Source organism: Emydura macquarii, unplaced genomic scaffold, assembly GCF_026122565.2.
Source record: "Emydura macquarii macquarii isolate MOO-44397 ecotype Brisbane River unplaced genomic scaffold, CSIRO-AGI_Emac_v2 contig_2636, whole genome shotgun sequence".
In the NCBI taxonomy this organism is placed as follows: domain Eukaryota; kingdom Metazoa; phylum Chordata; order Testudines; family Chelidae; genus Emydura; species Emydura macquarii.
In genome coordinates this window covers 1,521,921-1,538,036 of record NW_027132773.1, presented here as the reverse complement: position 1 = coordinate 1,538,036, position 16,116 = coordinate 1,521,921, and positions in this window count along the sequence as shown.

The window sequence follows — 16,116 nt, the reverse complement described above, 5'->3', positions numbered from 1 at the left end:
AGACCCTCCTGGCCGAAGTGATGGCCATCAGGAACGTTACCTTCCAGGAGAGGAGTAGCAGGAAGCATGTGGCCATGGGTTCAAAGGGGGGTCCTGTCAACATGGTGAGGACCAGGTTTAAATCCCAGGGGGGGATTGGATCTCGAACCTGGGGAAACACCCTCTCCACCCCTTTCAAAAATCTAACTGACAGGGGTGGGAAAACAGCGACCGCCCTTGCAGCGGCTGGTGAAAAGCTGAAATAGCCGCCAAGTGTACCTTCAGGGATGCCAAGGCTAAACCCTGGGTTTTAAGGTGTAGAAGGTACTCTAGAATCGCCTGTATAGGCGAGCAGATTGGTGTGATACCCCTGGCTTCCGCCCAACCCTTAAAGCTCCTCCACTTTGCTCGGTATGTAACCTGTGTGGAGGGTTTTCTGCTACCTAGCAGAATCTGCTGGACCTGGAAGGAACAGGCCCTTTCACTTTCCGTCAGCCAGAGAGTCTCCAGGCTATTAGATGGAGGGAGTCCAGGTCCGGGTGCAGAAGGCGCCCCTGGTCCTGGGAGAGTAGGTCGTTTCGCCTGGGGAGTGTAATCGGTGTGGCGATAGATAGGTGGAGTAGTGTACTGTACCAGTACTGTCTCGGCCACGCTGGGGCAATCAATATGACATTCGCTTTGTCCCTCTTGATCTTGAGAAGGACCTGAGGGAGGAGCGGAATGGGGGAAATGCATACATCAGGGCCCCTCCCCATTCCACTAGGAACGCGTCGGAAAGGGAGCCCGGCTCACGACCTCGAAGCGAGCAGTAAATGGGGCACTTCCTGTTCCAAGATGACGCGAACAGATCCAGTTGGGGAACTCCCCACTCTTGGAAGATTAAAGCTGCCACCTCCTGGTGCAGCGACCACTCGTGCCTGGGAGAGAACGAGTGACTGAGGCGATCCGCCTCGTTGTTCCTGTTCCCCGGGAGGTGATAGGCAAACAAATGAAAGTCGTGCCTCACTGCGAATTCCCAGAGACGCGTGGCTTCCTGGCATAGGGCCGAGGAACGCCCTCCCCCTTGCCTGTTCATATAGAACATGGCTGCCGTATTGTCCGTGAGGACCCGTACCGCCCTGCCCTTCAGGAATCTGAGGAAGGTTTTGCAGGCCAAATGGACTGCCCTGAGCTCGCGGACGTTGATGTGTAGGGATCTCTCCATCGGTGACCATAACCCTTGGGTGCCCAGATTGCCGCTGATGTGGGCTCCCCATCCCACATCCGAGGCATCCGCGATAAGGGTTACGGACGGAGCCAGATCTCTGAATGGGACTCCTTTGAGCACCTCCCTCGGGTTCATCCACCAACGAAGGGAGGACAGCACCTGTGGGGGAATCGTGACCACCTTTGTCAGTACATGTGTGGAGGGAACATAGACCGAAGCTAACCAGGCCTGCAAGGGTCTTAGCTTGAGGCGAGCTAGCCTTACTACATAGGTGGAGGCTGCCATATGTCCCAATAGCTGTAGGCAGCGCCTAGCTGTCGTCATGGGGGACCTATGCAACTCTGCGATAATGGAACCCATTGCCTCGAAACGCGGTCATGGCAGGAAGGCTCTGGCCTGAACAGCATCAAGCGTAGCCCCAATAAAGTCAATGCGCTACACCGGGGTAAGTGTGGACTTTTGCTCATTGATGAGAAGCCCCAGTCTGGTGCATGTGGCGCAGACCAACTCCAGGCTGTTTTGCACTTGAGACCTGGATCTGCCCTTAATGAGCCAGTCGTCCAGGTACGGGAAGATCTGAACCCCCCTACGGCGTAAGTAGGCCGCCACTACAGCCATACACTTAGTGAAAACTCTCGGGGCTGACGACAGGCCAAATGGGAGGGCCGCAAATTGATAGTGACCTCCTTCTATCGTGAATCTCAAGAATCTCCTATGCCCCGGCAAAATGGAGATGTGAAAATAGGCATCCTTTAGATTAAGGGGCGCGTACCAATCCCCTGGATCTAATGCCGGAATTATGGAGGCTAGGGATACCATACGGAACTTGATATGTCTGATATATCTATTCAGACGGCGGAGGTCCAGGATCGGTCTTAGGCCGCCCTTGGCCTTGGGGATCAGGAAGTATCTGGAATAAAATCCCTTTCCCTTTTCCCTTCCTGGGACCTCTTCAATCACACCAAGGCTCAGGAGCGAATGGACTTCCTGAATGAGCAGCTGTTTATGCGCGGGATCCCCGATAGGGAATAGAATGGGAGGGGAGTCCGGGGGAAGGGATGTAAGCTGAAGGGCGTAACCCCTAAAGACCACCCCAAGGACCCAATGGTCCATAGTAATTGATTCCCAAGTCTGATAGTAAGGCCGAAGCCTATTTTGAAAGGGTGGGTCAAGCTCCCGAGGAAAAGGAAGAGCGCCACCCTGAAAATCGCTGTCAAAAGCGTTTGTTACCGTTGCCACTCCCGGTTTTTGCGCCATGCGGCGCCCGCGCCGCTGAGCCCTGCCAACCACGGCAGTTAGGGCCTCTGAAGCGCTCCCGCCCCCGTCTCTGCTGAGCGGCCCTGGGGGCTTGTCTGGGCGGGGGAGGTGGTTGCCTTTGTGGCTGGGGACAAGACTGGCGTCTCGATGCCTGAGGGGTGTATAACCCTAAAGACCTCAGGGTAGCCCTCGAATCTTTAAGGGCATGTAATTTATCATCCGTCCTTTCTGAGAAAAGGGCGGAACCCTCAAACGGGAGATCCTGGATGGCTTGCTGGACCTCTACCGACAACCCTGAAGCCTGCAGCCAGGAACATCGGCGCATTACTATGGCGGAGGCCATTGCCCTGCCTGCGGTGTCTGCCGCATCGCTGGCGGATTGCAGGGCTGCTTGGGCCACCGTCTCCCCCTCCTGTGCCAGTGTGGCCAGGTCTGCAGCTTGATCAGCAGGAAGCACTGAGATCAGACGCTGCATTGATACCCACAGGTTCTGATTATATTTTCCCAAGAGGGCCTGATGGTTCGCCACTCTTAGTTGTAAAGCAGCCGTGGAATAAACCTTGCGGCCGAAGAGATCTAACTTCTTCCCCTTCTTATCCTTGGGAGTACTACCCTGACCCCCCTGGCGATCCCTTTGGTTTGCCGCATCCACAACTAGAGTCCCTGGGAGGGGATGATTGTACAGGAACTCAAAGTTTTCCTTCGGCACATAGTATTTCCTTTCTGTTCCCTTTGACGTTGGGGGAACAGAGGAAGGTGTTTGCCGCAGGGCCTTCACAATTTTCATTACCCTTTCATGGACTGGGAGGGCCACTTGAGAGGGGCCTGAGGAGCCCGAAGGGCCAAAGAGGGGGTCATCTTCCTCTGACATCTCCTTAAGCGGCAGCCCCAAATTGGAGGCTACCCGCTTAAGGAGGTCTTGGTGCGCCCGAAATCAAAAAGGGGCGCCTTATGGTCCCTGGACGTCCCTTCATCCGGGGATGAAGAGGAGGATGGGGGAACAGGCCCTGTGGAGGGACCTTCCTCCGGGTCTGACTCCCTGTCCGAAGGGAGTTGAGGGGGCAGCTGTGTCAGGAGAGGTAGGGGCTGTACCACCCCAGAGTGGAGCGACTCAGCAACCTGACCAGGCTGAGCGGTCCAAGGTCCCCAATATGGCCACTGCCACCCTGACCCTGACATAGATGGCTGTTGGTGTCCCCATATTGTTTCTTGTGGCTTGAGCCTCCAGACCATCTCTTGCGACCTTTCGGTGGGGAACGGCTCTGGGAAGAAGAGTAGGACCGGTGCCGATGCCTACGGTGTCTCCTTGAGGAGGATCGGCTGGAGGAACTGGTGGACCTCCTGCGTCTGCGACCCGACCGTTTGTATCGTCGCTTCCCACTACGGGACCAGGAGTGACGGCTCCTTCTGCTGCGTGCCGTTGAAGCGGAATGGGAGCGCACTGGTTTTCCCGGTGCCGAAGTCAGCGGTGCCGGGAGCCCCGGTGCCATCGATGGTGCATATGCCGATGGCTGAGCTGCATACATCGATGCCAGTGGATACATCGGTGCCGGCGGTACCGCACCCCCCAGTGCCGGTAGCCCTGGAGGTATCGTGGACTGGCCCATTAAGGCGGACCACGCCAAGGGGATGTGAGATGCCGCTGACAAGGCCGGCGTCGTAACCGGTACCGACATCGTCTGTGCCGCAGTCGGTGCCGGAAGAGACGGTGCCGCTGCAGCTGGGGCTGAGGGGGCTGAAGGGGCCTCGGGGTCAACATTACTCGGTGCTGCCCAGGTGTTGCTCGGAGAGCGATGCCGTGACCTGCCCCGCACCGGGGAGCTCGAGCCCGAGCTATGGGTAGTATCAGAGTTGTCGCTGACACTTCTGCGCCGGTCCTTGGTGCCTCCTGACCGCCCCCGGTGCCACGGTGCCGAGGCGCTCGACGACTTGGAGTCGGAGCTTGGAGGGGATGCGCTCTCCACCCTCCGTGGCCGTCTGGGTGAGGATGGGGAGCGATGTTTCCTCCACCCACCGGGGCTACCCAGCGCGGGTTTGCCCCGAGACGCTAGTCCTGCGCCCCTCGGCCGAGGGGGGGACGGAGGCGTAGGCAAGGCTGAGAGGGCCTTTGCCGCGACGAACGCCTCCGGCGTCGACGGCCCTTGCAAGGGCGTTCCCCCACTTCCAGGAGTCGGAGGAGGCTCCCTGCGAGGAGACACCGGTGCTGGAGGAACCTCTACAGCACGTGGCTGGGGTGTCTCCTGAGCTTCTCCCTGCTTCGCTGGTCGCAGGGAGGAGTCCATGGAGGCGGTGCCGGACCGCTTTGATTTCTTCGGCACCGAAGGCTTCAGTGCCGCTGTCGGTGCCGGCGGTGCGCTCTGCACCGAGCATCCGCTCAGTGCCGGTGATCTTGACGGCTCTGAGGCCAGACGGAGCGCAGACTCCATGAGCAAGACCTTCAGCCTGGTGTCCCTTTCCTTTTGGGTGCGGGGCTTGAAGGACTTGCAGATTCTACATTTCTCTTTGCGGTGCTGCTCTCCGAGGCACCGGAGGCAGCGGTCATGAGGGTCACTCACCGCAAATTGCTTGGAGCAGATGGAACAGCTCTTGAAACCAGCCGAGCCCGGCATGGTTCTCTAGCGAGGAACCGCTAATGGTCAATTGACAGTATTGAACTGTCGGTGATCAAGTGAATTTGAATAACAACGAACTAACTGAGAGCTAAAAGCTTGAACTATAATAATAAGGCTAAGGACTGCTGCTTGCAATAGCAAGGGCAGAAGTTCCAGCAACCGTCAGAGGCGGAAAGAAGGAACTGGGGACCCGCGGGGCCAGCAGTGCCCTTTATACCGCGACATGAGCGCGGCACTCCAGGGGGCGCCTGTGCTGGCCCTGCGGGCAGGCTAAGGGAAAAAGGTTCCGGGAATCTGTGCACGGGGCGCGCACACATCTAAATTGGAATGCATATGAGCAATCACTCGAAGAGAGAACCCAAAATTATGCAGGAAAGTACATGTTGCACAGATGTATTCAGGACATCTGCACTGCATTTTGTGGCAATGTTAATTGATTATGAAACATTTAATAGTCTTGAATTTACTTCATCTTAGCTTCAGAAGTTCACATGTCAGATGAATACAGAAAGTGTGGGGGAGGGTAACTTCACACATGCTGGGTTATTCTGTGGGGAAGTTTCCTGGCTTGCAAGGTTGTAGGAGCAGGAAGTAAACACAGCCATCAGAGTTTGAGCTCTGCAAGGCAGCTACCTTTGCTGGAAGCCTCCCCAAGACTCCCAATACAGCAGTGCTTGCTGCCAGTTCTCCTCTCCCAAAGGGGCTTTTAAGTCCTATAGAGAGGAGCAGTTTAGAAGCCACTGTCTGTTTCTTTTGACCTCAGCCTGAATGGTAAAACTAGATTGAGATCATCACCTGTGAGCAACAGTCCCTGGGGGTGGTTATTGCTCCGTTTTTGCTACTTTTCATCTGCAAGCATAGTCTTGCTGCCTGTGCTTTTAAAGGGCAGCAGGCAAAGGACAGGAGGCAATTTCCCTGCTATTTGAAGAAGATCTAGAACAAATGAAGAATAATATGCTAGGGAGAGTGCAAAATGGCAGGCAAAAGAGCTCCAGAGAAGAATGTGGTAGCATTTATAGATTATGGATGCACAAGGTGAACTGTCCGATTGGAGGGAGTTCCTCATGGAGTTCCTCAGGGATTGGTTTTAAGACAGATCTTCATTAATATTTATATTAATAACTTTGGCACAAAAGGTAAGAGTGTGCTAATGATACAAAGTTGGAAAGCATGGCCATTACAGAGGAACTAGATGTCCTTTAAGACTGGAATAACAGAAATGGGATGAAATGTAATAGTACAAAGTGCAAGGTCATGCATTTAAGATCTAATAAGAATTTCTGCTACTAGCTGGGGGCTCATCAGTTGGATGATGGAAGTGAGAGGACAGGGACCTGTGTATGTAGGTTAATCACAAGATAACCAGGAGCCACCTTTGTGATATAGCTGTGAAAAAGGCAAATGTAATCCTAGGATGTATTAAGCAAGGTATTTCCAGTAGAGATAGAGAAGTATTAATGCCATTGTACAAGGCACAGGTAAGACCACATTTGGAAAACTGTGTACAAGTCTGGTCACCCATGCTCAAGAATGATGAATTCAAAATACAACAGGTACAGAGAAGAGCTACTGGGGTGATCAGGGGAATGGAGGGTCTGTTTTACAAGAGGAGATTGCTTGGCCTGTTTGAAGGCTGAAAGGTGATATGATTGTTCTCCATAAATACATCAGGGATAAACACCAAGGAGGGTAAAGAACTGTTTAAGATAATGGACAATGTTGGCACAAGAACAAATACTTATAAACTGACTATGAATAAATTCAGGCTGGAAATTAGAAGGTTTCTAACCATCAGAGGAGAGAGGCTCTGAAATAGCCTCCCCCTTGGAGTTGTAGAGGTAAGTAACTTAATTAGTTTTAACAGAGAGTTGGACAAATGTTATGAGAAGAATTGTATGACGGTTGCATGTGATGCTGGCTGGCAGGGTTCAGCAGCCCTGGCAATCCCATCTGGTTCATGTTGGATGTTCCTAAAATCTCAGGCTTCAGGGCTTCAGCTAGTCACCTGCAGGGGTCAGGAAGGGATTTTGCCCCCTATTGCATTCTTCTTGTATCTTTCCACTGAAACATTAGAGATGGACACAGCTAGAGACAGGACACTGGATGTGGTTGGACAGTGCTCTGAGGTGGCACTGAGCATTCCCTGTCTTATGTGTTTGGCTGGCTGGTTCTTGCTTCTATGCTCAGGGTTTAACTGATTGGGGTTAGGCAGCAACTTCCAACCAGAACAGATAGTCAGTGACCTTGGGGACAAGTTTCACCTTCCTCTGCAATATGGAGTGAGGTCACTTGCCAGGATTATCTGACTATATCTCACTTAATCAATTCCCAGCCACTGTGGGGACCTTGGGCACTGGTGCACCTCAGTCCCTCTTATTCTGTCTGTGGCACACAATAGTCACTTGTGGGCTGTAATACCTTGGTCTAATTTCAGTTGTTGGATTTAGGGGGTAGGTGCTGGGTGGTGGTTGTGGTGGCCTGTGATTTACAGGGGTCAGACTAGATTATCGGGTGGTCCCTCTGGCCTTAAAACCTAGGATTCTCTGACAAACGGATTTATACAGCCACTTGACAAAAAGGCAAATTGTGGGGTTACTTGACAGGATTGGACATTGAGACCTAGACAATATTACTACTTGAACAGCCAGAATAAAAGCTTCCCCAGAAATACTGAGTATGTAAAGATTTAGATTGTAATGTAAATTTCAAAATAAAATTGGGGAAATCATATGACTTAACAGTGTTGAGAGTTTGTTTTATATCAAGTTTTGACTGTTAATAATTCACATGTCCTGGAAAATCACAAATATGTGGTCTTAGTTAATGATATATACAAAGACAAAAAAATATAGAAACTAGATTTGGGAAGATGGGGAGCAAGTAGCAAATAGCAAAGCTAGTGTGTGGAATAAAAGTAAGCCTAATTAAATGAATACACTCTCCAGGACATTCTGTATTCTCAACCTTTTACTATGAATCTCACACACACATATATTTTTAAAGACTTTGTTTCGACAATGAGGAATAAGCCTAAATTCTCCTTCCATTCAATGAGAAGGAAGGTGGCAGTTCCCCCAAGTTTATACAGTATGATTCAATTACTCATTAGACACACTATGTATACTTGATACAATAGAGACACACCCTATCACACCGAGTCCCAGTTGAAGAATACCTCAAACCTATTTCCTTAAGGCTAGAGTTAAGCAGAATGTAATCAAGGAGCTTCTGCAGTGTCAGCTCTGTGTGTTTCCCCACTGTTGTAAGTGTAAGGGGTCTGTTAGCCCCTTACAGAAACTTAGTGGGTCTTTTTGGTTCACCATCTCTGGGGGAAACAGGACCTTGAAACAGACACAGCTCTGGGCCAGTGGAAAGAGGCCAACTCAGGTCAGCCTGATTGACAGGGCAGACAGGCCAATGAAGGAGCCTGAAGGAGCCCAGCCCTCCCTGTGAGCTGGAGCTGCATGCCTGGGCACAGCTGACCAGAGCCAAGGAAAAAGGAGCCGGCAGCAGGAAAGGGAACACAGAAAGCTGGGCTGAGCTGACCCGACCCACAGCAGCAGAACCAGAGGGACATCCCAGGGAGCCGAGCCAAGAGCGGTTGCACTGAGCAGAGTGAAGCAGGAGCTGGGGGCGGTGAGCAGCTGGGGAGAACCAGGGGGACCCTGGGAGTGTGTAGCTACTGCCAGAGAAAGTGTCTGACTCCCTGTATCTCTGCAGCATAGCCAGGGCCTGGACAGTGGGCCTGCGATGTGTGCCACAGACTGTGAACCTTCCCTACACCCGGAAACACTGTTTGTGGTGCCCCCGTGTCAGGGGGCAGTGTTGGGTGTTTTCCTTTAACCTTTCTCCTCTTATTTTTTTATTTTATTTTTTGATTGCTATTTGTGTAATAAATTGTATTGCTTTGCACTGTATGCAATGTCCAGTGGGTCAGGGAAGTGCCCAGTGCAGAGCTAGTACCCCGGAGTGGGGACACCCTAGCCCCTGCCCTAAGTGACCACGGCAAGATTGGGGGTTGAGCCCCAGGAATCCTGGGCTCAGCCTTGTCAGAGTTACAGGGACCCCACCACACAGGAGAGTGGGAGGGGAGCCCTTGAGGTCAGGTGGGCCTCTGGGTAAAAGGAGTGGAAGCAGGGACTCAGATCCTTTTGCTAGCCAACTCTACCGGGGTAGTGTCTGAGCAAGGAAAGTTCCCCACAAGGGTGGGCCCATTCCCCCGCTTACACATAAGTCTTCCACTGGCTTATAGGCTGTAGTAGTGCTTTTTGACTCTCAGGTCTGCTCCTTCCGCGGGAAACAAAAGTGCAACACAAAAAGTAGTTCTTGGACTCAATAATTCAGCACCCCTCTTGAGGTAGGGTAGGAATGAATTTGAGAAGCAACTTGCTAAAAATGCAAAAACAAACAGTAATTTTTTTTTTTTAGTATATCAGAGGCAAAAAACCTGCCCAACAGGCAGTGGGAATACTAGATGGCAAAGGTGTTAAGAGAGCACTCAAGAAAGACAAAGCCATTGCAGAGAAGCTAAATGAATTTTTGCATCGATCTTCATTGTGTAGGATGTGGGGGAGATATTCACATTGCAGTTATTCTTTTTGGTGACAATTCTGACGTACTGCCATATTGATGTGTCAATAGAAGAGGTGTTAGAACAAACTGATAAACTAAACAGTAGTAAGTTATCAGGACCGGATGGTATTCACCCAAGAGTTCTTAAGAAACTCATATATAAAATTGCAGAACTGCATATGGTAGTATATAACCTATCACTGAAATCAGCCTCTATAGCAGATGACTTGAAGATAGCTAATGTAATTCCATTTTTTTAAAGGGCTCCAGAGGAGATCCTGGCAATTACAGGCAGGTGAACATAACTTCAAAAACAGGGAAATTGGTGGAAACTATAGTAAAGAACAGAATTATCAGGCACATAAATAAAAAAGATTTGTTGAGGAAGAGTCAATATGGCTTTTGTAAAGGGAAGTCATGCCTCACCAATCTATTAGAATTCTTTGAGGGAATCAACAACCATGTGCACAATGGTGATCTAGTTTATATATTGTACTTGGGTTTTCAGAAAGCCTTTGGAAAGGTCCCTCAACAAAGGCTCTTAAGGAAATCAAGTAGCCATGAGATAAGAGGGAGGGTCTTTCATGGAGCAGTAATTGGTTGAAAGATAGGAAACAAAGGGCAGGAATAAATGGTCAGTTTTCACAGTGGAGTACGGGACTTGTGCTGTTCAATATATTCATTAATGAACTGGAAAAGTGGGTGAACAGTGAAGTGGCAAAGTATGAAGCTGATACAAAATTACTCAAGATAGGTAAGTGCAAAGCAAACTGCAAGAAGTTACAGAGGGATCTCACAAAACCGGGTGACTGGCAACAAAATGGCAAATGAAATTCAGCCTTGATAAGTGCAAAGTAATGCACATTGGAGAAAAATCCCAACTGTACATATACAGTGATGGATTCTAAATTAACTATTACCATCCAAAAAAGAAGTTGGAGTCACAGTGGATAGTTCTCTGAAAACTTCCACTCAATGCGCAGCAGCAGTCAAAATGGCTAACAGTATGTTAGGAACTAATAGGAAAAGGATAGAAAATAAGACAGAAAATATCAGCATGCCACTATATAAATCTGTGTTGTGCCCATACTTTGAATATTGTGCCAAGTTCTGATTGCCTCATCTCAAAACGAATATAGTGGAACTAGAAAAGGTTGAGATAAGAGCAATAAAGATGAGCAAGGGTATGGAATGGCTTTCATATGAGATACTAAAAAGATTAGAGCTGTTCAGCTTAGAAGAGAGACAGTTTAGGAGGGCTATAAATAGAAATCTATGAAATCATGAATGGTGTGGAAAAAGTAAATAGAGAAGTGTTCTTTACCCTTTCCCACAATACAAAAACCAGGGATCACCCAAAGAAATTCATAGTTAGTTAGTCCCCCATTATGCCTGCAGCGTTTAGGACAGCAACGAAGCTCCTCCATTCCTGTCTGTTTATGGCAAATCTTTCAATGGCTCTCCAGCTGTGCCCCAGATTTTTCAGCTCAGCTTCCACAGCTCTTTGCTATATTGTTGTCAGGCAGCCTCATTTTCACTTGCTTTCAGGTGTCCATCTTATTGCTGTTCTGATGATGGAATCAACTTCCATCTAAAACACATGGCCAATCCACTTACAATGCCTTCTGGTAATGATGGTGCTCATATCTTCTTGGCTACACTGCATGAATAGATCTTGATTTGAGATTGTTCTGGCCAAAAGATACGGAGGATTTTTCTAAGGCAAGTTGTATGAAATAAAAACAGTGTGGACTTTGCCATATCATACATCCCCAGCATTCTGCACTATAAAGTAGTATTGAAAGTACACAACTCTGATAAATCTTAAGTTTAGTTTTGATGTTATATTTTGATGAATTCCAGATTGCATTTAAGCTCCTAAAAGTGGTCCTGGTTTTATTGATTCTGTTCCAAATGTCCTGACTTGTTCCACTATGCTGGCTGATGGTACTGCCCAGGTATGTGAATGTTTCTACATTAGTGAGAACATAATCCTCTATCCATACTGTTGATGATGAAGCAATATTAAAAGTCACGATATCTGTCTTATTGTGGTTCATTTTCAGTCCAATTTACTGGCTGAATATGTTGAAATTAATAAGCAGCAGGTTTAAATACAAATACGAGGTACTTTTTCACACAATGCACAACTAACCTGTGGAACTCAAGGCCATGGATGTTATGATGGCCAAAAATATAACTGAATTCAAAAAAGAACTGGATAAGTTCATGGAGGATAGGTCCACCAATGGCTGTTAACTAGGTGATCAGGGATGCAACTCCATGCTCAGGGTGATCCTAAACCTCTGACTGCCAGAAGCCAAGAGTGGAAGACAGAGGTAGATCACGCCTTGATTGTTCTGCTATGTACCTTCCACTGAAGCTCTAATATGGGCCACTGTCAGAGACAGATTATTGGACAAGATGGACCATGGTCTGAGCCAGTATGGCAGCTCTTATGTTCTTTTGCTCCCAGGGGTAATCTTCAGCCTCCCCATGATAATATGATAATATCTTCAGCTTCCCCATGATACAACTCTTGTTTATCCCATCCCCAGACGCAGTTCATTTGCCTAGTTGGCACAGGGCCCCAGAAGAGTAACTTTTTCCCACTTTCATAGGAAATCCCATGTTGGGCCTTTAAGTGAGTGCAGGTGTCTACTCACACCTCAACCTCATGCTCCATTCTCATTTCCATGCCACTTCCTTCTTGCATTACTCCTTGGGGATTTTCTGCCTTTTGCTCTGTTCTGCCTCTAGGTCCTTCCCAGGCATCATTCCTTAGATTGAGCCACCGGTTTGTCTTGTGTACAATCCTACCACAGTTACATGACTCCCATTAGTACTTCCTTAGGACTGTGTTTGCCCATGTTCTCTCCTTAAAGGGCTGAGCTCTAATGACCTTGGCAGCAGCACTTTCCGTTAAAGCAGAGGTCTCCAAACTGTGGGGCGTGGAGGAACTCTGGGGAGAGGGGCACAGCAGGGGCCAGGCCAGCCCCTAAGGGGGGGCAGGGAGGTAGCGCCACCTGGCCCTGCTCTGCCCCCAACTATGCTCCGATTCTGGCTCAGCTCCTGGCCGGCAACAACTCCGCACCTGCCTCACCCCAGCCCGCCCCCAGCCACATCCTCCACCCCAACACCACCCCCAGCTGTAGCCCTCAGCCCCACTCCCAACCTCGGCCCTGCCCATGGCCCACTGTGGTGTATCTTCCGGCCCTGCTCCCGGCCCCTGGCCCACCTCCAACCATGGCCCCAGCCCTGGCTCGGTCTCAGCCGCAGTACCGGCCCCAGCCTCAGCCTTGGCCGCCAGCTCCAACCGCAGCCCCACGGTCCTGTTCCCAACCCTGCCTCCTGAGGGGGATGTGGACCCTAAAAAGTTTGGGGACCACTGCCTTAAAGGGTCCAGCATACTTTGCTACGTTATAGCTGAAAATATAGCCTTTATTTCAAATATGATATCTCTAGCAAACAATTTAAAATACATGCACTCTACATCTGGAACATTATTAATATTGTTATACCCCCAAAGTCCCCAGTCAGGAGTGCCCCCCCATGATGTATAACGAAATAGATAACGTGGTCCCTGCAATGAAAAGCTAATGCCCCAGACCTGCTATTAAAGACCTGTGCAGATAAATCCTTGTGCCTACACAAAGGCCCATGGTTCTGTGCAAGGGTCTGCCTGTGCAAATCAGATAGGTGATTAGGTGGGTGCGGGTGGCTAATTTACAAGCTACACTCACTTGTGTCAAGATAGGAAGGGGGAAGTAATAATAAGAACATGCGTTCACATAAACTAGTGATGTATATAACTTAATGGTTATGAATCCTTTAAAGGTTTTTGTTTACATCTAAATACAAATCAGCAGTCACAGGCCTCTGCATAGTCATTGTCTGTAGGCATCATGATACAAGCACATCATGTTCAATAATGATTCCTATCATTAGAATTAGATAGTTTGCGGTATCAGCTGCATTCAGAAAGCTATCCTGGAATTTAGAAAACTATTTCTAGATGTAGCACATCTATTTTAACCCCAAAAATACATCCAACTGAGGAAAGACGTTAGCACCCTGAGAATGAAAGGAAAGGCTACATCTCTAAAAGGCATCCAACACCAAGCTGCACAGCTACTTTGAGCAGGAAACACAAATTTGCTTTTTTACATACTAGCATGTACTAGTTTCATTCCAGTAAAAGACCTGAAAATAAATATTACTTCACCTTTCATCCACTGATATCATACCACTTTACAAACATTAAAAAAAAATCTCACATCACTGAAAGGTTGGGAATAATTATACTCATTGTGCACGTATGTAGGTAAAGTATAGAGAGACTGTGTTTTGCCCCAGGCTACAGTGAGTCAGTGATCAAGTTAAGAAGAGAGACTAAGCATGTGAGTAATTCTATTTGCTTGTACTGAAATCAGGAATATGCTTAGATATTGGACTGAATTAGGGTCATAAGCTTTAAGGCCCAGATCCACAAAGGGACTTAGACGTTGCAACACCTAACTTTTAGGTGCCTAGAAAATCATTGGAAGACCTTGGCAACTCAGCTCCCCATACAATGAAGGGGGAGAGAAAAGTGCCTTAGAATGCAATCCACAAAAAGCCAGCATACTAGGGAGAGAGCTGCCTCAGCTAACCAGTGGGAGATGCCAATGAGAGGGGTGTGTCCTAAGCCATGCCCCTCTCACTGAATTAGGCAGTGAAATCTGGGCTGCCAGGAGGCATTTATCACTGCATGTGAACGACAACTAGTACCCGTTCTTGGAGTCAGGCAGCTTAGGTCATTTCTTGTGACACTGAGTTAAGTGCTTGCCTACTTCCATGTAAAACAGCCAGTGGAGGATGTGATAGTCTCACTTTATGACTTTTAGGCCTGGTCTACACTAGAGAGTTTTGTTGACAAAAATCACCTTTTGTTGACAAAACAATCCTGGTGTACACACTGCAATGACCCTTCTGTCAATAAAAGTGCCCTGTTTTGTGACAAAATAAAACCACCTTGATGAGAGGTGTAGAGCTTTTTGCAACGTTTTAGCAACAAAGCGGCAGACATTGCTGTATGTTTTTGTTGCGGTAAATGGCCTCCAGAAATGTCCCACAATGCCAATCCTGGCCATTCTGGACATCTGTTTGCATTCCGCTGCTCTGCAGCCACCCATCCCTCCCTCCGGAAATTCGTGGGAAGTTTTGAGATTTTTATTCCACTTCCTGCTTGGTCAGCATGGAGAGCTTGCATCTCATCTTCCCAGCTGACCATGGCAGCTTCACGCAGCAAACGCTCTCCCGCTTGGAGCACACAGGAACTGCTGGACATGATCAGCATTTGGGGAGAGCCTGCCGTGCACTCCCAGCTCCGCTCTAGCCAAAGGAACTTTGATACCTATGGCCAGATTTCTCGTGCCATGGTGGAGAAGGGCTATGAGCCAGACACGCTGCAGTGCCGAGCTAAAATCAAGGAACTGCAGCAGAGTTACTACAAGGCCAGGGAGGCAAACCATCGCTCTGGTGCGGCGCCAATCAGCTGTCACTTCTACAAAGAGCTGGAATCCATCGTCATCGGCAACCCCACATCCACCCCCAAGACGCCCATAGACACCTCTGCAGGATCACCAGATACTGGACTGAACCGACGAAGAAGTCATCGATGAGGAAGTGGAGATGGAGGATGACCCAGAGCCAGGGAACAGTTCGGTTGCTGAGATTGGGAGTCAGGAGCTTTTCTCAACCCCAGAAGGCTACAGCCAGCCCCAGCCCTTCAGCTCAGACAATCAGGATGCAGGAGAGGGGAGCTCTGGTAAGTGTTTGAAAGCTGATTCTGCTTGCGTACTGGAGACACAGGGATCCTTAGCTTGGCTAAAACATACAGGTAGTTGAAGGAATAGAAATGCACAGCAATAGCTGAGTTTGCATGTGCTTTCCCGTTCCCTTGCGCATCTAGGCAGTGGGGCTGAGAAGCACGTTAATACATGCTGAGATTTCACGAGTATCTTCCGGTGTGACCTGTAGGAAACTTCCTTGGAAGCACTCCCCAATTCTCTGCCTCAGATTCCTGGACAGAGCAGCTGTGTTTCTGCCCCCATTGTAGGTCACTTTCCTACGCCAATTGGCAATCACGTGAGCAGAGACCAAAGCAGCACACAGTTGTGCAGCATAGGGACCCGGTTTGAAGCTGCTTGTGTGGAGGAGATGCATCCTAGCATCCTTGCTGACTCTAAGGAGCAAGATATCTGCTTCCATGGCCCCTGCCTGTGGAGAATGGTGGCACAGAACCCAGAATCTAGACCTACTTGGATAGTCTGCCCCCCCCCCCCCCAACTCACCATTCTCAGGCTGATCAAGGAGCTGTACTCTGCACAGGGAGACAGTGAGAATGAGGTGTGTTTCACAGTGATTCATGTGTACTGTTAACTTTAAAAAAAACTAGTCTTCAGTTCCCCCTACTCTTCCTATTATTCCTTGATTAAACAAATATAG